This window comes from Mus musculus, chromosome 3 (genome assembly GCF_000001635.26).
Source record: "Mus musculus strain C57BL/6J chromosome 3, GRCm38.p6 C57BL/6J".
Lineage (NCBI taxonomy): Eukaryota > Metazoa > Chordata > Mammalia > Rodentia > Muridae > Mus > Mus musculus.
In genome coordinates this window covers 128993500-129018295 of record NC_000069.6, presented here as the reverse complement: position 1 = coordinate 129018295, position 24796 = coordinate 128993500, and the positions used below count along the sequence as shown (strand labels likewise).

At 40.4% G+C, this 24796-nt stretch overlaps 1 long non-coding RNA gene across 1 annotated transcript in view; it reads left to right on the top strand.

The window, feature by feature from the left end:
- The window catches only part of Gm35726, a 109651-nt gene extending 87505 nt beyond the window's left edge, over window positions 1-22146 (top strand). Inside the window, exon 3 of the long non-coding RNA XR_867631.3 lies at window positions 21700-22146. This is a non-coding gene — a long non-coding RNA (predicted gene, 35726). The remainder of the gene's footprint in view (window positions 1-21699) is intronic.
- The last annotated feature ends 2650 nt before the right edge of the window (window positions 22147-24796 follow it).

Sequence of the window (24796 nt, the reverse complement as noted above, 5' to 3'; positions counted from 1 at the left end):
GAATTTCATACATGAGTACAGTATATTTACCTCATTCTATCCCACCTCTTATTTTTTTTTGTCTTTTTTTTCCATTTTTTATTAGGTATTTAGCTCATTTACATTTCCAATGCTATACCAAAAGTCCCCCATAGCCACCCACCCCCACTCCCCTACCCACCCACTCCCCTTTTTTGGCCCTGGCGTTCCCCTGTACTGGGGCATATAAAGTTTGCGTGTCCAATGGGCCTCTCTTTCCAGTGATGGCCGCCTAGGCCATCTTTTGATACATATGCAGCTAGAGTCAAGAGCTCCGGGGTACTGGTTAGTTCATAATGTTGTTCCACCTATAGGGTTGCAGATCCCTTTAGCTTCTTGGGTACTTTCTCTAGCTCCTTCATTGGGGGCCATGTGATCCATCCAATAGCCGACTGTGAGCATCCACTTCTATGTTTGCTAGGCCCAGGCATACTCTGACAAGAGACAGCTATATCAGGGTCCTTTCAGCATAATCTTGCTAGTGTATGCAATGGTGTCAGCATTTGGAAGCTGATTATGGGATGGATCCCCGGATATGGCAGTCTCTACATGGTCCATCTTTTTATCTCAGCTCCAAACTTTGTCTCTGTACCTCCTTCCAAGGGTGTTTTGTTCCCACTTCTAAGGAGGGGCATAGTGTCCACACTTCAGTCTTCATTTTTCTTGAGTTTCATGTGATAACCTTTATTTTAACTTGTGGAATTTCACAGAATTCATTTGAGATAACATTAACTAATTAATTAATTTTGGGAGAGGTGGTGACACAGTGTCTCTCTTTGTAGCCCTGCCTATCCTGGAATTCACTACATAGACCAGTCTGGTGTTAAACTCACAGAGATCTGCCTGCCTCAACCTCTCAGGTGCTGGGATTAAAGACATTTGCCACCACTCCTGGCTAAGCTAAGGTTTAAAGGTAGGCAAATGTATCCATTCTGCCTGGTCTATGGACAAGCAACACTGGGAAAATGGGAGGAAACAGATTTCCAGACCCATTCAGTTGGAACTAGTGCTGTAACAAGGGAAAACTCATGTGCCTGTTCAGGACTCTCAAGCTCTTTGCAATTCAAAAATGATCATTATTTTCTTGCCATTTAATGACTTTTAAAATTGTGTGTGTTTGTGTGTGCACGCACGTGTGTGTATATATTTATGTGTGTGTGTACATGTGTGTGTCCCATTGTGTAATGGTTAGCACTCTGGACTTTGAAGTTATATTTCTTAAGGCAGATAGCATGTATCATATATAACAGTTTGGCAGCTTGATTTATGACTTAAATGTTTGAGGATATAACAGATGGGCTTTCTATTTTCATGGTTGCCCCAAACCTTGTGAAAGCTGTGGAAAAGCTGTTTATGCTGATGAAGTTCATCTTTTTGATTCTCCAACACGGAGAGTTTGTCAGGAGTTCTCTGGGTTATCGAGTATCCTATATTATCTGTCTGCCTGCCTGCCTGTCTATCATTTCTATCATCTATCATCTTATTTGTTCATTCATCTATCCTATCTATCTATCTATCTATCTATCTATCTATCTATCTATCTATTGTTTATACACCTATCTGCCAACCTGTGGAGAGCTGTGCCGAGAGCAATCGCCATTATAAGATGGCTCTGGCTTCCGCTGTGCCTAACTAGTAAACAAGCCTTGTGCGCAAGTGCAAGAGTGAACTCACGCCTAGTCACTGCCATCTCGGGGCATAATAATGAGGTGATGGGAGAGCAACAAATCAGGAGCTGACATGCCACATCAGGTGCTGAAACGCCACACTGAGGGCTATATAAGCAACACCATTTTCCGGGGTCTGGGTCTTCCCTCTTTAAGAAGCAATAAACCTTGCTGCAGAAGAATCTGGTTGTCCGAGTGTGTTCTTGCCAGTGAGAACGATAGCTCGGGACACCAACCATTTATTTATGTATTTCTCATCAATCTATCATCTTACGTTGATTTCATGTTAACAAATGAGAAACATGCTAATGGCAGCATCCAATTCCAATGCTGCATTAATCATTTAAGACTTGTGTGATATCGGACAGACCTATTTATCTCTGAACCTGAATCTCCTCATCTATAGAAACAAGTCACACTACCCCCTTCAAAGAGCTGCTGGGAGAACATTATAAGGCATTGTGGATCAAAGCCCGTTTCCTAGTGTCTGGAAGATATTAGGTAGTTGGTTTTTGTTTATGTTTTATAGTGTTGATGGTATTATTTGCTATTTGTTTTTCCTTATTAGTGATGTAATTGTTTTGAAAGTTCAAAATATCTGGTTCTAAAAAATTAAAGCAATTGTAAATAGCTATTTAGCTTTATTATTTGAATTTTTAGGAAGGAGCTCTTTGTTTGTAATTTTTCCACAGACTCAGAAATCATCTCCGAAGAGAGTGCCCTTTGAACAAAATCATAGTTGCTTATTAGGGAGGTGATAGTTTATTCATACTACTAGAACTCCAGATGCAAGGATTAAAGACATTGCTAGTACTCACCTTTTTTTTTAAATCATTTTTAAATAATTTAAACATTCTTAAAATTTAAATATATTTTAATTATACTCTACTCCCCTAAGTCTTTCCAGATCTTCTCTTTGTCTCTGCCTACCCAAGTTTAAGCTCTCGTAAAAAACACTGACAAAAATACAATACCAACTCCCCCAAACCAAGAAAAGAATAAAGAACACACAAACAGAAAAATAAAATATCACACCAAATTATAAACAAAAAGGCACACACACACACAAACTGTGGAGTCCATTATGTGTTCAACTGTTCCTGAGCATGAGGCTTGCCCTGGAGGGTTGATATACACAGTGTCACTCCATTGAGAAAAACGACTTTCCTACTTCCAGCAGGTATACATGACAGGTTAGTGTTTGACCTTTACCATCTGTGCATCCATGCAAAAATATAACAAAATAAAATCTAATAAGGGAAAATAGAAGCTATTTGCATTGAAGTCGGATAGGACAAGCCAACAGAGCTCAAGAAACAGACACAGACTAGTTTTCATACTCATGAGTACCATAAAAACACTAATCTGGAAGGCATAATATATATGCTGAAGACCTGGTCCATGTGCAGGGTCTGTGTATGCTGCTTGTCTCTGTGAGTTTATATGAACTTTGCTCATATTGATTTAGAGGGCCTTGTTTTCTTGATATCCTCCAGCCTCTCTGGCTCTTACATTTTTTTTCTGCTCTCTCTGAGCTCTGAGGAGAGGGATTTGGCAGAGACATCTCATTTAGGGCTGAGTGTTTTAAGGTCTCCCATTCTCTGCATAGTGTCTGGCTATATGGGTCTCTGAATTTTTCCCATCTGCCACAGGTGGAGGCTTCTGTGATTGTTGCAGAATAAGGCACTGATCTGTGAATATAGCAGAATATCATTAGAAGTCATCTCATCAGGCAGTACTCTACTTTTTTAACTTATAAGTTCAGTCTGGTGGACAACAGCGATAGCTTATAATCAAGGTGAACAGGAATCCAATGGGTTTACAGATCGACATAGCAATGATATAATGATATCAGGCAAACACAGCCCGTCACCACCACCTTCCTCTGCTGTTCTGCTACTACATCTCAACACTAAGGAGACCTTTATTGTTTTTATATCATGCCGTCTTTTGAAATTGTGGATGCACTTTCCCCAGAGTGCCTCAGCTCCTCAGAGAGACACAGCAGTTGTTTTAGCAAAAGGCAAATAACATATTTCACTGGCTGGAAGTAAAACAAACACAAAAGATCCCTGCTCATGGCGTTGAATGGAGTACCACGTGGCTACCTACATTCAACTCATTGTTTAATATTAATGGTAAGCTTAGGTATGTAAAGCAAGGCCTCCTATATTCCTACATGAATGCATTAGAATCAGACATAAGTGAATCTCGAAAGGAGAGGAATTTGGTTCATTTTCCAGAAGCACCCAGAAATTCAGCTGCTTATGTAAGGCTTATCTCAACTGCCTAAACATAGTTAAGTCTTCAGATGTTAGCAGAGCAGGATTGCATGTGAGATTGTCGGCATTTGTGTAGCTAACTCAGACACAAATATTGAGAAAGAAACCTTTTGCTAGCATGCTCTGTCATTTCTAGATCTAGCTATTATTGTGAAGCTAAAAATGGCCCAAAGCAGAATTCTTTACCCAATTTAAGAACTAAGAATCAGCATGTCTCAATCTCACAAGGTGATAGTCATCTCCATTCACAATGATGATGAATTGTCATCATCCTCAGATTTATGATTGAGGAATACCCGGCTTTTAAAACGTGTTTGTTGTACATATAAACCTAAAGTCTAAAAATTTCATAATCCCCAGGCATTGGAGAAAGGAAGTTAGCAAGTTATAAATCAACTCTTGGATTGTAATGCAGATTTGTCTCTGGTCCTCTTTTAGAGGTAGTTGCTTTGCAGAACTTGATTCCAAAGTGCAGATGCTTTGGAGGGACTTTCCAAGTAGAGAAATGCATCACACAGAGATGAGTCTATTTATTCCAAAGAGGTGTGATGCTGGTGTGGCTGCTCGGGACTATCAGGACAACACAGAGTCCCTCTACTCTTTTCAGAGGCCCACTGATAAGCTATGTCAACGCCTCCATTCAGTTCTACACTAGAGATGACTACAAAAATAAAGATTAATACTCATAACCTCAGGAAAAAGAGCCCCTTATGGTCAAATTAAAGCAAATTATATGTAAAAGGCAATTCTAACAATTTTGAAAGTATTTTAGTGGGAAATTACATTTCATCTGACAGAGACAGCATTTTTTTTAAAGAAAAAAATGTATTGGTTCTTTGTGAGTTTTATATCATGAACCCCAGTCCCACTGATTTTCCCATCCCCTCAAACTCACCTTTCACCTGTGCAATCTCCCCAATAAAATACACAGCCAGGCAGACAGACACACACAACAACAACAACAACAACAACAACAGAAAACAAAGCATAGAAAACACCTCATTGTGGAAGTTGTAGTGTGTCACATATATCCTTCCTTCCATACATCTTCACTTGCAAGTGTTTATTGCAATGAGTCATTCGTCTTGTTCAAGATCTCTAGCTTCTCTGACATCATCAATATTAGATCCTCACTGGGACTCATCCAGATTATCCTGTTGTTGCCCTGTGTCCTGGAGATCCTGCAGCTTTAGAACAGCAAGACTGTCTTTTTCATGCACGCCAACCATTCACAGATGATATAGATTTTGGGGTGGGCCAATCAGAGCTCTGGATCTGGGCTTCGGTGGAAGCTGAATTGGTCAGCCTCCACCTTTCCCTTTTCTGCACTACCAGGGTGAGTTCTCCAACAGTGCTCCTGTTAGGCCACCCAGTGGCAGGAGGCAAGGTCAGCTCTCCTGTGACAGAGACACCATCTTAACTTGTTTAAGTTAATGTGTAGTAGAGTCCTCAAAAGTGTAAAGTCTGAATATCTAGACATGTCTCAATTTGTGTAGAAGGAGAGGACTCCTGATCTAAGAAAGAGACACCCTCCATACATGGAAGATATGTTGAAAACTTCACTGATTGTTTATGTTCACTATGGATAAAAGCATCTGAACTTCTGTAGCTACAAAAACAAACCATGATTGTGCATCAGGGGAGTGCATGATTCTTTGAGTATTCTAATTAGCAGTGGGCTGCAAGTCTGTGGTTGGTTCATATTTACGATTTCATTTCATCTTCTGTGTGTTTCCATTTTGCTCTTCAGATTTGTATATACCATGTAAATAACTTGTCCTTGTTTATGTTATCCAGCAACTTTTTCTCCCTGAAGTAGGAGAATATAGGAAGGTACTTTGTGTTGGAATGCCTTCAGTGCACCGAGTGTTTACTATCACAAAGAAGAAAGGATAAGGCCACAGCATTAGAGTATTACATCATAAAGCTGACAAGTTCTTTAAATACATTCTTGATGACAATGACTTCTGATATGTAAAGATGTCTTCAATTTTCCTAGTGCTCAGAATCATTCAGGTTTTTGTTTAAAAGATTTACTGGGCCTCTCTCATGATCTGTTTAATCTGTGTCTTTAGGGGAGACATTTAGCAACAATAGTCAAAGGGATATTATTTTTCTAATCAATTGTGTTCAATTATCATTGAATTAGCCCTAGATTATCAGAGAATGCTTCTCTTTGGCCTGAAAAAAAATGGAAATACTTAAGTTGGGCCAGTCATCGGTTGGACACTCCCACAATTTCTGTGCAGTGCCTGGAGGACCAGGAACCAGAGGCTATATAGCGCAGAGACCTAGGATAGAACCGAACATGATTGGTTTAAAAAAAAAGTCAATGAAGTGATTCCTAATTATATTCTGCTATACTCATAGGTTCATGCCTAGCCCAATTATCATCAGAGGCTTCATCTAGCAACTGATGGAAACAGATGCAGATACCCACAGCCAAATATTAGGTGGAGCTTGAGGATTTCCATAAAAGAGGAGAAGTGTTGTAGGAGCCAAAGGGGTCAGGACACCACAAGTAAACCTACAGATTCAACTAATCTGGGCTCATAAGAGCCCACAGAAAGCGATCCACTAATCAGGAAGACTGACCTGTGCCCTCTGCACATATGTTATAGTTGTGTAGCTTGGTCTTCTTCTGAGACTCCTAAAAGTGGAGCAGGAACCATGTCTAACCTTGTTGCCTACCTTTAGGACCCTTTCCTACTTTGTGGGTTGCCTTGTCTAGCTGTAATAGAAGCGGAGGCCCTAGTTTTACTGCAACTTGATATGGTAAGGTTGGTTGATATCCCTGGGAGGATCCATGGGAGGCTTGCTATTTTCTGAAGAGAAATGGAGGAGGAACAGATCAGAGGGTGCTTGGAGGAGGAGTGTGTGTGTGTGTGTGTGTGTGTGTGTGTGTGTGTGTGTGACTAGGAGGAAAGGAGAGATAGGAAACCGAAGTCAGGATGTTAAATCAATCAATCAATCAATCAATCAATCAATCAACCAACCAACCAATCAACCAATCAAATGGATTTGCTCATTATAATTTCATGTTCTGTTGACTTCTGTCATCGTTGTTGGTTAAACCACATTGGTTATGTGGTTGAAGGTCAGCTCACAGCTGTTTCATGGTTGCTAGTTAGATCCTTGACCTAGTTATGCCCTGACCCATTAACCTTCACTTCTTGACTTGTCAAAAGTAAGCAGGAAAAGTTAAAAACCTAGGCTGGCAAGATGACCCAGGGAATAAAGCCATTTCCCTGTATCACCGAAAGCCTGACTTGGACCCGAGGAACCCCCGTACTAGAAAGAACTGACTCTCAGAAAGTGTTCCTCTGACCTCTACACCCATGTTGTGTCATGAGTACTGATCTCCCTCACCACACACAAAATACATGTAAAAAGTGAAAAGACCAATTAACAAATAAGTCCACAATGTCCACAGAAACCCTACTAAAGCTTTTTAAAATGCCAATGATCTACTTGAAGATGGGGCTTTGGGTCCATGGAGTAGAGAAGTTATTTTTCTTTACATTTTTCTTCTTCTGTAAAATGAAAATCACGAATATTTCTAAAATCAATATAAAAATGAATTTAATGATCCATTGCTTGAAAAATTAAAAATGAACAATCAAAAAGCATGCAAATATTATTCATAATCATAGTATCCTTTCATGGGGCAAAATAAAACCGAACTAGCATCTATGGTAAAAGAAGCAAATGGACTAGGCTTGTGAAAGGAAGGGAAAACAATTACACTTGGTTGCTTCATTTCCTTTCTTTCTTTTTTATTGTTATTTTATTTATTTACATTTCAAATATTGTCTCCCTTCCCAGTTTCCCCTCAGCAAAACCCCCATTCCATCCCCCCTCCTCTTTGCCTCTCTGAGGGTGCTCTTCCACCCGCTCAATCACCGGCTTTATTTTCTAATAATTAACTTTCTGAGATAGAGGTTGTATACTTATCTTCTTGTTGCTGAAACAAAATTCCCAACAGAAACAATTTAAAGAAGAAAAAGCCAGTTTTGACTGAGTTTGATGGACAGCACATCATGGTGCAGAAATCAGGGCAGCAGGGATGTGAGGCAGTTGGTCACATTACATCCACAGTCAGAAAGCAGAGAGAGAAAGATGGCTTGCTGGTTCTCTCTCTGTCTGTCTCTCTGTCTCTCTCTCTGTCTCTGTGTCTCTCTGTGTCTCTCTGTCTCTCTCTGTATCTCTGTCTCTGTCTCTCTCTGTCTCTCTCCCTTCCTCCCTCCCTCCCTCTCCTTTGAATGCTGTCTAGAATCTAGCCCATGGAATGGTACAACCTACATTTAGGATGAATCTCTGAATTCAACTAACCTAATGCAGATGTTTTGTGTCAGGTATGCTGCTTGGTAATTCTAGATCCTGCTAAATTGACAATATTAATATCACACAGGTTGGTAGGAAGAGCCTAGTCTATCTTCTGGGCTCTTGGAGAACCTTGTATAGATTTTTCTTTTTGGAAATATCTCCCAGGGTATGACATTTTAAAATATCTTCCTTATCAAGTCTTTGAGCCCATTGAGACTAGGACAGTGCTTTTTTTTTATTGTCATGTATTAGCATTAGTGAGTGTATAGCATAATCCGGACACAAGTGATTGACAGCTTGTACCAAGAAAAACATGCTTCTTATCTACAGGGCTACTCAAGCAGATGCAAATAGAAGAATAATTGTTCTGTGTAATTGATATCAGCTTTATTATTTAAGCTGCAGGCAGTTAATAATTTAGAAACCATCGTAGTTTTCTGATCAAATTTATTCAGTAATGTGTAGCAGTAATTAAAATATTTAAAGAGAGCAAGTGCTAGGCTTTTCAGCTTGGCATAGACTGAGTAGCATCAAGTTAAATGATGGGGCTGGAGAAACCACTCAGTCAGTAAAGTGCTTGCCTTCAAAGCACCAGATCTCGAGTTTGATCCCCAGTACGCACAGGAAGAAAGCCACATGGGATACATGCACTTACACCCGACCACTGTGGAGACCATCTACCCTCTTCAATGAGTTCCAAGCCAGGAGAGAGTCTTCCTCAAAGGAAAGGTAGACTTCACCTGCACAATTACACCCAAGATTATTCTCTGGCCTCCACACATGCACTTATATGTGCAACTTCACACACACAAGTATGCATGTGCAATATTAGATAAAATAAATCATGTAATGTCAAAGCAGGCATTATGGACATTTTATCCTGGGGATTTTATTAGTTTCACAAAGGAATCTTCCTCTTCTTTTTTCTTTTCTTTTCTTTCTTTCTTTTTTTTTTTTTTTTTTTTTTTTTTTTTTGGTTTTTCGAGACAGGGTTTCTCTGTGTAGTCCTGGCTGTCCTAGAACTCGCCCTGTAGACCAGGCTGGCCTCGAACTCAGAAATCAGCCTGCCTCTGCCTCCCAAGTGCTGGGATTAAAGGCGTGCGCCACCACGCCAGGCGGAATCTTCTTCTTTGTCATGGAGACCTCTCCCTTTGAGTACCATGAAGCCAAAGCTACCAGCCTCAAAGAACATATTTTTTAAAAAAATAGAATCCCCGAATTAGCAAGAACTCAGCAGTAGTTGAGAGGAGCCTGCCGTTAGGCATGACAAAGTTCTTTCAATTTGGTACAAAAGAGGATATGATTTGCAAACGCACATATGTGAAGGTTGTATTTTTCAAGTTTTGAAAACAGATTTTTTTTTTGAAGAAGGGTAATTTCAAAATTTAAACACAACAAATATTTTGTACATCATTGAGCTATTATATATTGATGATATTATTGTTTCTATTATTATCAGACATGTACACACATGCCCATACACACAACATAGGGAAAGAAGATCTTTGAAGAGATGTGGTTTGCTGTAACAAAAATTCAAGATTTATTCTTTATTCTTGACCCATGGTCACAGTCAATGTGCTGGAGTCTAACAATAGACACCAGTTGTCATTTTGAAAGCCCTTGCTATCTGGTTTCTTTCTCAACATCTCAGGAAATTTGAAGAACAGCTCAAAATTTACTGAACACAATCTGGGATTAGTAATAGAAAGTAAAACAAATTGCTTCTTTAAAAATTAATTATAGAAATTTGTATAAAAAATAAGGGATGAAGTTACATTTCTATGAAAAAATGAAGAGCTGCTCCTTAAGAGCCCACAGAAGAGGTGTGGTCTGCAGCCACGCCCTTCCTGGACATCTTGGAAACATCACTGATGAAGAGCAGGTCAAGTTCTACGACCCTGGTTCATAGTCATGGAGCTTGAGGAAGACTAATGCAAGGAACGTTTCATCTTAATATATAGGCAGGGACTACCAGAATGTCATTTTCAATAAATAAAGGTTCACTGGAATACTTATCGCTAAGTTTTTTTACTCATAACCATTTCTTTCTGTGTCCAGTTAATTTATAGTTATTGCAGTAAGACAGCGTTTTCCTCCAACACACACACACACACACACACACACACACACACACACACACACACACACACACACACAATGTGTATGCATGGAGACAGGGTAGGGAAAACAGGAGGTAGGAAGGAGAGAGAGGAAGGAAGGAAGGGGAAAGAGAGGGAGGGGAGAAAATGAAAATGCTGGGGAAAGGAAGAGGATTTATGTGTGTGTGTGTGTGTGTGTGTGTGTGTGTGTGTGTGTGTGCGCGCGCACGTTCCTCTGTTTCTCTGCCTCTTAACATTCTATCTCCAATAGTTAGAGTGATTCCCAATTGACTGGCCCGGTCCCCCCTCCTTCTGCTGGGTTATAGTCAAGTCTTCAGGTGTTTTCTCATCTGTCTCACAAGTGTTAGGTTTCCCCTTCTCAGGCTGCAAATTGGCTTCCAGGTTCTCGAAGTGGGTGGTGGTCATAGCGGTGGGAGAAATGCTCTTGTTTATTATCCATAGATGATGCTGACAAGTGTACACATGGAACTTCTTTAAATAAAATGTTAAAGTAAGGACTTAAGTTTGTGTGAGCTCAAGTAGGAAAAATACAGAGACTGAAAGAGAAGCAAATCCATCTAATTATGTTTTTTTGAAAGCTAGCGGTGCTGGGCTGTGCAAGGCATTTTGTATTGAGCACACTGGGGAGGGAGAGCCTTTCACATAGGTTGAATAGTTCAGTAGATATGACTTTTATTAGATCCTCTTCAAATACTTTGTAATATACAGAAAATATAAAAGCCACACAAGCATAATTACTTAAACACCTCTGCTAAAAATGATCATGCATGCATTCTCATGCTTCTGGAACTAAGCCTATGACATCTGCTGTTGATGAAATATTCCATTTGGGCCAAACTAGGTACCATGACAAAACTCTTAACAGATTTGGTCTTAAGTGCAGCTCAGATTTCCTATCCTTGTTTGAACTGGATCTGGAAAGTAAAGGAGAGGGGCAACACTTTGTTGAATTGCTAACTGTGTACTATGGCAAAAATGTGCGGCATTTCTAAGTTGTAAATGTGGATGATCATGTCGGTGCTATCCCTCAACATATACATTTCAGTTTTAGAGACTAGGGTTCAAATAATAGCTGTGTTGTGAATGCAGTGAGCATTCTGTACTTAATCACCTCTCCTAATAAAAACACAGCACACAGGATTAAGAGCAGTAGATTAAGAGGGTCCATTACCAGCAAGCTTCACACTGTGAAATCCCACACAGAATGCATTCTGCTTTGCCCAAGAAATCTTGATTATAAACTGGAAATTATACCAACAGACAGAGGAGGGTGCTAAACTTTGAATATTCATTCAGTGATTTATATGTTAAAAGAACCAGGCCATGCAAAGTGTTCCGTTACTTGCTCCATATCTTATTCTTTTTGTCCTCTCTAGGCTAATTCTGTTAAATATCTGCCCATCTCCTTTTCTGTTAGAAACTATATGAACTCTTATAAAGCACAATACAAAATTTGTCCCTCCCAGGCACTGTTTACAGAATAACAGCGGTTTGAAATGGCTGACGATTTTCTTCAGGCTCTATGCTCTCAGAAGGTATTGCCTGTACATTGAATTTTGTCTTTCAAGTAGTTGTAATGCTTGAGTAGGGAGGGCTGACTTTAATAAAATGTGAATAGATAGAACTTAATCAACTTAGCTTCATTTGACAACTGATTATACCCATTTCAGAAGGTATTTACCTACATGCTGTTTGGCTTTAAGCGTGTTAAATGGATTATCATGTGCACACGTATGTAATTGCACATGCTATGACATCACTTGAAGATCTGGAAAGTGATGGGCTAGTGTATTTGGAAGGAAAGATAGATACAGGACCATAACAACTGGTGATGTGTGTTGAATAATGATACCTGTTCATTCCTGTGATAAAAGACCATGACCAAAGGCAGCTTGAGGAGGAAAGAGTTTATTTTGGTCCACAGTTCCGGGCAATAGTCCATCACTGAGCCAAGTTAGGAGAACTGAAGGCAGAATCCTAGAAGCAGGAACTGATGCAGAGGTCATGGAGAAATGCTGCTTATTGGCTTGATTGTTCTGGTTCACTTAGCCAGCCTTCTTAGACACCATAGGGCCACCTATCAAGGAATGGCACCACCCATAATGAGCTGGGCCCTTAATTTCATGCAAATTAAGAAAATGCCTACGAACATCTCAGCATCTTGTCCTTGCTCCGATGCTTCATATTGGAAGCATGGACAGTGTTTTTCAGGCCCTCAGTGCCCAGCCCAGTGCCATTCAGGTCTTCCCAGTCTCTGATGTCACTGGTTCACTCTCGTGTGCTGCTTTTTCTCTGAGACATGCAGTGCAATGAGATCCTTCTGGCTGAGGACAAATGGAAACAGTAGAACTTAAACTTCCATCCTGAGACTGTGGCGTTAGCTTTCGCTCCTCTTTTCCAACGTTATGAGAAGTAGAGCGGGCATCAAGAGTCATTCCTGCCTGAGTGAGATTTGGGAAGATCAAACTAAGAATTTAGCTTTTTATTAAATGGGATTGTGTATGAGTACTTTTGACATTTATATTTTGCCAGTAGGATGGGTGGAGGTTGCTAAAAGCTCCATGCTTTCCGGTGTGAGCTTTGTGGCTGTGTTGAATCTGCATTTCTCTATGTGTCAAATGGGGCATAAGTGTCCTCAACTTGTGATTGCTGGGTGATTGCAAGTGATATGATGGGTGTGGTCAGAATCCTTGACATCTCATCTGACACCCAGCACACCATCTTCCTGCCTACCTGTGAGAATAATGCATGATTGTGTGTAGCAGCAAGGAATAAACTGAGAGCCTTCAGACCCACCATCTGATGTGCTTCACTGGTTGGGGTCTTTGCTCCTGATGTTGGAGGGGATGCTGAGGGGCATTGCTCAGGGCATCCCTGTGCACAGCCCAGACATGGTGGGGGGACGAAAAGTACTCTGTGGCACATCTCTTACAATTCGAAGATGTGAACAAGACGAAAATCACTGTGTTCTGTCTTTTTGGACAGACTGTGCTCAGAATCAGGTTCAGAGCTTTTGGCTGGATAAACCTGCGAGATGAAGTCACGAGTCACACTCCATAGTGATCAGCCCATGGCTGGCTTTTCTCTCTTTACTTCCTAATTTTCTTTGTCCCTCACTGTTGATCCTGGGCTTGCACTCCTTAATAAAACAGCAGCTTCTAACCCTTTCCCTGGGCTCTGCTTTCTGACAGAACAGAAGGTGCTTAATTCACTGACTGGCTTCTGTTTATTTTGGATATTAGAATGCAAAGCTAATTTGTTAATGAGTGCCAATATTAAAAAATGGCTATAGGCAGAATTTGGCTGAGCTGGATAATTTTCATTTCCCAGATTCCATATCACTATAGCACTTCACAAAAAAATGTTCTTAACTAATGCTATATAGACTTGGATGAAATTTACGTCTGATAAGAAACTTTCAGCGATATCTTACAAACGGTAACTCAAAGTTGACTTTGCGTTATTTTTAGCCATGGCAAGTCAGAAACTTTCTGCATCATAGTCATGGTCCTCTAGACATGCCACAGCAGCCAAGAGTATCTGCCTTTAAGTGTCTCAAGTGGAATGTCCTTCCTGCAAAATGAACTGTCTGCATGGAATGCTCTGCGTATGTCTGCATGAGCTACTGTCGTGAGATACCAAGAGGAGTTCCAGCCAGCAGGGTCATTCAGCGAATCTCCTTGGCATATACTACCTGAGAGTTACCATGTTTCTATTTATACATGGATTGGCTCATCCGTGAGGGGTCAGGTTGAAGTTAGTGAAAAAAAGCACTTCCTTGGTTTTGGTCCATTCCCAGATCTGCATTTAGAGATATAAACTGAAGGTCCTGTCTTTGAGGACTCTCACCATGTATGTGGACAATCATGAACATACCTTCATTGAAGAAATTCATTTGGAAAGCAAACCCAGAGCCGGTTTCTTCTTTGTATTTGCTGGAGCATGGGGTTTCTTCCATTGTGATCACATAGCCACTAACACTTTCCTTCTGAAATATTGTCTCCCTTTAAAGGGTATATACCCAGCTGGAGAGATGGCTCAGTAGTTAAGAACACTTGTTTCTCCTGTAGAGGACTGGCTTTGGTTCCTAGCACCCGTATGGTGCTACAACCATCCTGTTGGCTACTTTAGAGGATCCAGCCGACTTTGCTGACCTTCCCCAGCACCAGGAACAAACTGGTTAATACACATGCATGCAGGCAAAACACTCATATACGTAAAACAAAATAAATCCCAAGGTATTTAAAGGAGATGTTCCTTTTCTTTAACAGGAAGTGACACTGAATTCTGTAACATTCAAATGACAATGTATTGCTTGGCCTTATCATAAAGAGTCCCCACTCACTTCAGAAGTATGTGTTTTTTTTTTCTTTTCTTTCCAATAATGCTGTCCTATGGCAGAGATGAACAATTTCTTTTCTTGCCTTTAATAAATTGCCTAGTGTAGTGCCTACTGTGAGCTCATTAGGCTCACTTCCTGTTTATGAAATTCTAACGAAGACCTTTCTGTAAAAACAGAAATGAAAGAACAGGCTCAGAACTTCTTTAACAGGGGACATAAGCAGCCGCCTTTCATTGCTGAGGGAGGATAAGCCATTGTTAGGGAGCACATCCATTGTGCTCTGAAGTCTTGTGACAAAGTGCAGAGATGACACGGTAGGTCAGGGAGACTAGGAGGAGCAGAATGCTGTCAGTCATTGTAAAGAAATAAAGCTATGTTGATGCAGGCAACCGCAGGGCTGCCAAAGCTGAAAAGTACCTGGCTGGGTTTTACAGGGCAGGAATACAATACTCTTACTAAGACGCACTTTATAGAGTTCAATTCACAGCCAAGGAAAACAGCTTTTGGAGCTTTCGGGTGCCCATAAACAGCTAGATGAATGCAAGGAAGCCAAAACCAGGGATGAGTGGGGTATTTAAATGCTCGGCTTGCTCAGCTGCCACAGAGTCTTCCCTTCACACAGACGCAATGGCATGGGAATATGAACAACATCCCACGTGAGTGATTTATGGAAACTCTGTACATGAGGGATAGGCAGGAAAACTGAACAGAGCACCCTGACTGCCAGCTGTTCTACAAGGACTTCAGACAAAACACAACCTGGTTTACTTTCCCAAGGTGATCACATAGCATGATGCTGAAGAGAGGAACCCAGTCCACTACTGAGCCCAAGATAATGGTCACTCAAGTGCTAGGCGACAGTTGCCAGTTGATAAGCTGGTTCAAGCATTTTCTTAGTCAAGATGCTTCATAAACTTTGCCAAGAAAAAAGGGCAAGTGACCGTAAGTTGTGAAGTGATAAAAAACAGACATGAGTGGGAAAAACATTGTTATCAAGAGAGATAAAATTGAGAAATTCTGAGACTATGATAACAGGACAACAAAGAATATTTTATAGAAAAACTTTGTAATGTTGCCAACCATTAAGGAGAAATGAGTGAAGGGCAAATGGGTTGTATTTCAAACACATACCATCTCAGTGAGCTACAGTCACGTTTTACTACCCTGGTCACATTTTTTGACTGATGCTATAAAATTTGCAAAACTCAAAAGAAAAACATGGGATTTATATCTTTCTTTTTAGCTTCAGATTTGAAATGGATTTTATGGTTAACCATTCAATAAAAATGTTTTGAATCATTTGTCGTCTTTTAGGAGGCTGCAGTGTTTATAAGCAGGGAGTTGCCTACCGCTCGCAGGCTTGCTGGATAATCCTCACATATTTTTAATGGCCTGATTTTTGTGCTGATTTGTTTCAATAATTGTTATATTTAAATAGTTTGTAGTGATTAGAATGGTCTAGGAGGGCTTCATGGATCATAAATTGTGAATGTGTTTTGTGATGCAAAGAATTGCTCCTATATGAAAAGTGATTTCTTCTTCTTCTAATGGTTTCATTTGATTTGGCTTCTGATGTTAGAAACAAAACTGGATACAGGATTGAGTAAACATGATTTGAAATTATTTTCTATAAGTCTTTCCTTGTCTATCTTAGATTCACTGTTGAACACTTTAGTTAAAATATGTAGCTAAAAGGAGCTTGAATTCTGTTCATAAAGTGGCACATTATTTTTACTATTTTTAGCAGGCATTAACTAAGAGCCAGTACAGTAATACTACTACTACCTTACATAAATCACCTAAACTCAAAGGATCATTGAATTTCACAGAGATTTGCCACCACTCCTTTGTAGGTTAAAAAGAGTGGTAAAAACATAAAATAACAGCAACATCAATAACAACAACAACAACAACAACAACAACAAACACCAACAACCAAACAACCACCACCACCACCACCACCACTACCACAATTCATTGGCGTCTTTAGAAATGTTTCTCGACTCCAAACTATTGTCATAGCTTAATGAATAGTTTCTGGTTTTGGCATTTTTCTAAGCAGCTATCTATCCCTCATTAACCCGACCTTCACAAGACAGCTTGTGCTGGAGTCGCCCATGTGGTGGGTACTCTAGTGTCTTTCGAGTTCTTCAAGAAGAGCCTGTGGTTAGCGCGCATGTCTCTAGAATGGCATTTACTTCTGTGTGCAGTTGTCCTGAAATAAAAGCCGAGGTGCACTGTCCCTGCTGCCCACAGTAACAAACACGCTGAAGAAAAGTTTTATTTGCACTTGACATCGCATATACTTCTGTCTTCCAAGTTAACTAAGTAGAATAATATGAAATTGCCAGGTGTGTGGCATTAAGTGAGATCTGTGCATGTGGTAAGAGAAAGATTATTTTGAATATTAATTTAAAAACTCGAGATCTTATGAAGGCTTCTTGGTTTTTATTAGTCTTAAGGAGTATCTTATGACCAGGAGTAAACTACTCTAAGCTATATAAGCAGTGGAATTTCTCATAATGTGCAAATTAGAAGTTTTGGGAAATTAGATAATTGCTAAAGTTCAATTCGGAGTGTCCCTGACATCCAAAACCCTGATTATGTGCAAGTATACCTGCTTCCCAGGCCCTCTGTCTCTTTGTTACTTTCTGCCGTTTCCATTATCCTTAGCGGTCTCAGGGACAGCCACAGAGCACTCTGGGTTGCAGAAGCTGTGGAGTCCTGGAGAGGCCACTTTAGCTCTTCACTAACCTCAGTATCCTCATCAGGGCAGCAAATGGGCTGAGTTGGAAGTATTTCCAGGAAAGGATTTCTAAAAGGGCAGAGCCGTCTGTTAAAGGAGAAGATAAACAGGAGAGGAGATTTGCTGACCGAGTGAGGGCTGACCCTGCCCGAGATTAGTTTCTGTAAGAATGAAATCTTGACAGCATTATAGCTGTGTTTAGAGCAAGGAAATAAATGTCAAAAGGCCCTTTTGAAGTTGCTGTTCTATCTTTCTAGCTTTAGAATCAAGCACTATTTGAGGGATGGCAGCAATGGAACTGGCATTGAAGCCAAGATGAAAACATTTGCCCTGCTTTTGATGAGTAGTGCTGTTTGGTCCTTTTTTCTAAGTGGGAGAAAGTTGCTAAGGTTTGTTGCTTGGATTCTGATTGGTCTTTATTCCATCTCCTCTCTGCTCACATTCCTCTTATTGGCAATATTTATCTCTTGTTCAGTGAGTGCCCGTTTCAGCTCATAGTAGTGATTGGAAATTTATTATTATTATTATTATTATTATTATTATTATTATTATTATTATTATCCAATCCTTTTGAATTAATTATATTTCAATTTATGACTTCTATTAGATATTTTCTTTATTTACATTTCAAATGTTATCCCCTTTTCCTGGTTTCCCCTCTGAAAACCCCCTATCCTCTCTCCCCTCCCCCTGCTCACCAACCCACCCACTCCCACTTCTTGGTCCTGGCATTACCCTACATTGGGGCATCGAGCCTTCACAGGACCAAGGGACTCTCCTCCCATTGATGACCAACAAGGTCATCCTCTGCTACATATGTGGCTGGAGCCAGGGATCCCTCCATGTGTACTCTTTGTTTGGTGGTTTAGTCCCAGGTAGCTCTGGGGGGGGGTTACTGGTTGGTTCATTAAATTTAGGATTTTTAATGCACATTGTATTTGTCTTTCTTTATGCATTTGTTCTTCAAGATTCTTTGTAGGAGTGTCAGGAAACATTTATGATTTTAGTTTCTGTAGTCAAAATGTCAGGGTTTGAATCAGGTCTTGTGTATTCTGATTTGGATCTCAAGTCCAAACGCTATGGCCTGGTTTTGCTGTTGCTCTCATAACTAAATGACGAAATCCTGTTGCTGAAGACACCACACACTTTGGTTGCAGGGCACAGTGAAATCATGAGGGAACTGAACTGGCAGCATTCTCTTTGTTAGCTTTTGTGGTGCTAGAAAGTTCCATGTAGCATGCTGGAGGACAAAGTCATCAATGTTGTTAATCCCATAGTGTATAATACAAAACAAGCCTTCCAGGCAAGATGGTGTGCTACTGGTACAATAGTGGCATGGATGGCATAGAGGTAATCAGTCACTGATTTTTGATTGGATTTGGATTTGCTCCATTGTAGAGAATTCCTGCTTGGTACTGTGAGCCTGGTCAAAAGCCTGTGGCAGAAGAGGTCCTAGGAGGGAACTTGCTATATACTACTGTTATTTACTAAATGGATACAGTATCAAACTGCCTTCTAAATATTTATGTTTACATATATTAGTGTTACTTTTCATGAGCAGCAGTCAATGTAGACACTTGTAGTGATCAAAATGCTGAGGATAAGTTCTGTGGAGTACTTAGCTCTGAATAGGACACACATCAAACCTGCCCTTCCATGCTTCCTCAAGGCTCAGGGACTATTTTATTGCCAAGAAGGCAAGAAATCACTGGATTGGGAGTAATGTTAGGAAAAGCTGTTTTCTGGATACAACATAGTTGCCAGACTCATGAGTTCATGGAAGTCCAGGTTACTTGTACAAGATCTGCACAAGATCAAGTCAGTCAACATGCCAAAACAGATAGAGAAAAGGTTCGTGGACACCAGCACCAGCCAAGGAGCTGTTGTCAGTTGACAACAGACAACAAAGAGGAACTCTTCCTTAAGTGTCAGAGCTGCAGTGGATAGATTCACACCAATGTAGGTGCAAACAGTACGAATTGGATTCATTCATCACTAAAAAGAAAAGGACATGAAGGTGGGTCAGAGAAGTATTGGAGGAGCCTAGGGAGAAGAGAAAGGGGAGTTTGGGTATATATGATCATGACACATTGTAAATATATAGAAAAAAATTAAAGAATAGATAACAAATATTCTAATGAAATATTTACGTGTTACATCTTCAGACTTTAATTGGTGATGCTTTGGAGGTGGTAGACACTCTAGTAAGTGAGGCATAGTTGATGCAGAGAGTTGTGGGGACCTTTGCCAAGAAATGTGGCAAGAGGTTTTGTTGCCTGGTACCTTAGACCACTTAAAAACTCCCATCTTTGGGGAAAGGAGGATGGCTCAGTGGGCAAATCATTTTGGGGTCATGGTTCATATCCTCATATGGAATCCAGGCATCTGTGATGGTCCATCAGTTATGAAACAACCCAGATGGCCCTCAACAGAGGAATGGATACAAAAAATGTGGTACATTTACACAATGGAGTACTACTCAGCTATTAAAAAATGAATTTATGAAATTCTTAGACAAATGGATGGATCTGGAGGATATCATCTTGAGTGAGGTAATCCAATCACAAAAGAACACACATGGTATGCACTCACTGGTAAATGGATATTAGCCCAGAAACTCAGAATCCTTTTTAGAAGGGGGAACAAAATACCCATGGAAGGAGTTACAGAGACAAAGTTCAGAGCAGAGCCTGAAGGAATGACCATCCAGAGACTTCCCCACCTGGGGATCCATTCCATAAACAACCACCAAATCCAGACACTATGGTAGATGCCAACAAGAGCCTGCTGATAAGAGCCCGATATTGCTGTCTCCTGAGAGCCTCTGCCAGTGCCTGACAAATACAGAAGTGGATGCTCACAGCCATCCATTGGACTGAGCACAGGGTCCCCAATGAAGGAGCTAGAGAAAGTACCCAAGGAGCTGAAGGGGTCTGAAACGCCATAGGAGGAACATAAATATGAACTAACCAGTACCCCCAGAGCTCCTTGGAACTAAACCACCAATAAAAGAAAACACATGGTGGAACTTGTGGTTCTAGCTGTATATGTAGCAGAGGATGGCCTAGTCGGTCATCAATGGGAGGAGAGGCCCTAGGTCCTGTGAAGGATCTATGCCCCAGTATAGGGGAATGCCAGGGCCAGGACTGGGAATGGGAGTTCATTGTTTGGGGAGCAAAGGGAGGGGGAGGGGATAAGGGATTTTTCAGAGGGGAAACTAGGAAATGGAATAACATTTGAAATGTAAATAAAGAAAATATCTAATAAAAAATCTTAAAAAAATAAAAAAGAGAAAGGTATATTGGATTCCATTTCTTCTCTTTCTCTTTTCCCTTCCCTCGTTTCTCCTTTTTGTACCACCATGCCATTAATAGCTTTAAAATTGTTTTACTGTGTGTTCTGGGGTTCATGTATTTGTAGAGGTCGGCAAGTGAGAATGGCTGTCTTCCTCAGTCAGTAGTTCCTGCTTCTCCACCCCCACCCCCTTTAAGAAAGGGCATGTTATTACACCTGGACCTAGGCTGGTTCACTGACTAGGTAGTAAACTCTAAGGATCTACCTGTCTCTGTGTCCCTGTTGGGATTAGAGGTATGAGCTGCCATACCAGCTTTGATGTAGTCTCTGTGGCTTGAACTCAGGTCCTCATGCAGGCTCTGCAAACCCTTTCTTGGCTCAGCCTTCTTTCCAGCCCTAAGTAGCTTCAATCAATCATACATTTACCACATGGCATTCTGTCTTACCATAAACCCCAAATCAACTGAACCAGTTGAATATGAGTTGAAACCACTGAAACTATCACCCCAGATGAAAACTTCTTCCTTATAAGTTGCTTATCCGAGGTATTTCTAATAGCAGACAGGTGACTAACTTACCGTTGTTGTTGTAGGACCCTAGAAAAGGAAGTCCATTCACTCTGAGTCTAACGTTTTCATGTCTAAGATGGGGATAATCATGGTATCCCACTCAGTTTTTTTTTGAGGTCCTAGATAATCAGTCATGTGCAGTAGCCATCAAAATGGCTAGTGCATAGGAGATTATCAATAATTTCAGTAGCCTTTGAATAAGGGGCTAGATCTTAGTTTTTATTTTATTTTATTTTTCATAGACACTCTCACAGTGCCCTGTACCTGATAGATACTCAGTTCATACTTGTCTCCTGGATATTTTGGTGATATCTCTCCCTCTGTTTCTGCAGAAGAGTATCGACAATCACATATCAAGAGCTTGCTGCAGAGGGAAGCTCGGAATTCCGTACTATAGCAATACAAATGGCTGGCACTGTCACTGAAGAGTCTGAGGAACCCCTCTTCCGACATAGTTTTCTTTTTTTCCCCAAAGCACTGTCTGAGAACTTTATCTAGAACTATGGAGGAGGGAGAGACATACCACAGCACAACACATTCTGCAGCATTAGGAAGCTCCAGCTCAGAATTGATGCTGTGTGACTTCTGACATTTCATTCTCCAGTGCAAATCGGACAGTTAGACGTGATTTCAACACGAGCAGATCCCCATCGGAGTTGGTAAGAAGGATTGCACTCTGCCATGGAAGCTGAATGGACGAATATTCCCCCCTCCTTTTGTAAAAATATTCCTTATTTTGCTGTCAAGAATCTCAGTAGAGAAAATGAGTCCTCTGTTGTAATAAATGCATTCTTTTTTTAAAATTGGGTATTTATTTCATTTACATTTCCAATGCTATCCCAAAAGTCCCCCACATGCTCCCCCACCCACTCCCCCCTCCCACTTCTTGGCCCTGGCATTCCCCTGTACTGAGGCATATAAAGTTTGCACGACCAATGGGCCTCTCTTTCCACTGATGGAAGACTAGGCCATCTTCTGATTCATATGAAGCTAGAGACACGAGCTCAGGGGGAGGGGGGGGGATAATTGGTTAGTTCATATTGTTTTTCCACCTATAGGATTGCAGATCCCTTCAGCTCCTTGGGTACTTTCTCTAGCTCCTCCATGGGGGCCCCTGTGATCCATCCAATAGCTGACTGTGAGCATCCACTTCTCTGTTTGCCAGGCCCCAGCAGAGTCTCACAAGAGACAGCCATATCTGGGTCCTTTCGTATGAGATGGCTAAACACACCACAATCCCCTAATTGCTCACTTTTGCCTTTAATGTGATTATAGTTGCTTCTGTAGTCAGGGTACAGAATCAACTATTTTTGAAACTCTTGCTAGAAATAGGTTTGCTTTTTTTCTTTTTTCTTTTCAGCAGAAAGAAGATTATTTACTTGGTCCACAAAATAATTTAGATTAAACGTAGTGATTATCACAGAAAACACCACTGTGAATTATACATTCTTCAAAATAGTAGTGGGAAGGATGCCTCTGCTATGTACACAAGTGGCAGAGCAGGGAGCTTCAGTTTTCCGTGCTCCTGGAGTGAAGAGGTCTGCACAATGTGCCTGCTTCCTGTTCTGTAATGTGAATGTTGGCGGCAGAGATTGTCCTGCACCAGGATTGCACTGGGTATCACATTTGAACTGCCATGTTGAAGCCAAGCAACACTTGAAGTAGGTGGAATTCTTACCAGCATTTTATATAGTTATTTGGCTAGGAGGTGACGTCACTGATATTTAAACCCTGGAAAGTCTGGGTGCAAGTCTACATGCTTAGCTATTTTGCTGTGTTCTTTTGTAAACAGGATGGTGTGGTAAAATAGTTAGCCATATTGTGTGCTGGCTGATTACTGCTAGTAGTAGTACTTCGACTGGCTACCTTAGCCTTTTCTTTCTTCAATGGAAAGAGCTGTGTTTCCTCTAAAGTTTACACGAACCAGGCCAGCCTAGTGTCACCTAAGAGGCGGCAGCCAGAAAGCACTGATTGCACACTGACCCGCTGTATCCTCTTCACTGCCATTGATCTGCTGACACTGTGTCCTATCCAAAAGGCAATGGGGACTTTACCCAGAAAGGATATAGTTCAAGATGAGTGGGCTTATCTCACCACACTACTTCTCTGGCTACCCAGGAACACAAAGCTAATTTGTAGGTGACATTATAGTTTCATCTCATGCTTTGTATGCAACCTCTATCCATGTTAATGGGAATTTTGTGTGTGTGTGTGCTTACTCTAGGGAAAATTGATTCCAATTATTGAGTATAATTTATTCCAACCCCTTGATGGAATAATTTATACTCTTGAGATACTCTTGAAATGTGTAACCAACAGGGGACTCTATTTATACATAAGTTTTTACACATCTTTCAATTAAATAAGAAATCCAAGTGCAAAACCCATCATTCCGGAAAGCTCGTGAGTTTGCAACACTCCCGAGAGGTTCTTTGGTCCATAAACCAATAAATGGATTACACTTACGGGGCAAAATTCTTCTCTCAGATCCCATGTGGAGCTCCTATTGATGTACCAGTGAGGCAGACACAAGGGATGCGAGGCACTTTAGGTTGCTAAGACAGAAATGGTCATTTTTTTCATATAATCAATTTTAGAGCTCTGAAAGGATTGCTGTAAAGAACATATTTATCGGGGCACAAACTATTACATGTTTAAATACACACTTGTTCGGTTATGTGTCCTGTGGACAATAGGCATTTTATCAAGAAGTAGACGTAATGTTTTAAGTATTAAAAACACACATTTATGGATATTTCCAAGCACAAACCAAATCATATGAGAAGGCCACTATAGGGTTTATATTATCGAGTTGTAGCAGTATGTAGTTAGTGGGAAAAAAGAGATGTTAAAAGATTTTTGCTTTCATGTTTCCAGAATTTCATGAAAATCCAAAATTAAAAGGTTATGCATGAAAATATAAAATAGAAATTTGTGCTAAACATTGTTATTTTACTTTTAAGTTGATTTTCAGTACTTATACTAAATGTCAATGGAAAATGGTATCATTGTAGCCATCGAACTAGGGAATAATGTTTTGAGTTACCTGTACTCAAGTGATTTATGAGCCACGTTTTAAAGTATTTCGTGCTAGGTTTTGTTTTTGTTTTTTTTTTAGGAGAAAAGAAAACCATTCATTTTAGAGAATTACTATTCTATACAGAGATTTAAGAATTTTGAAGTGCCCTTAACCTCAAAGTAGCTATTATATTTTGTGAGAGACTTTCCAAATCTAGAAAGCAATTTTCAAATATCTGAAGCCGAGTCTGGATAACTGTTAGCATTTGCTGTTGACCCAAATCTTTCTTATAAGCCTTAAGGATCTAACGTGATGGAATATCAACTGCTCATTCACAGTCTTTAAGTCAAAGCTGTGGTCCCTGATGTAATGCTTTGTGAAGATCAATAAGAACATTTATGGCATTAAAG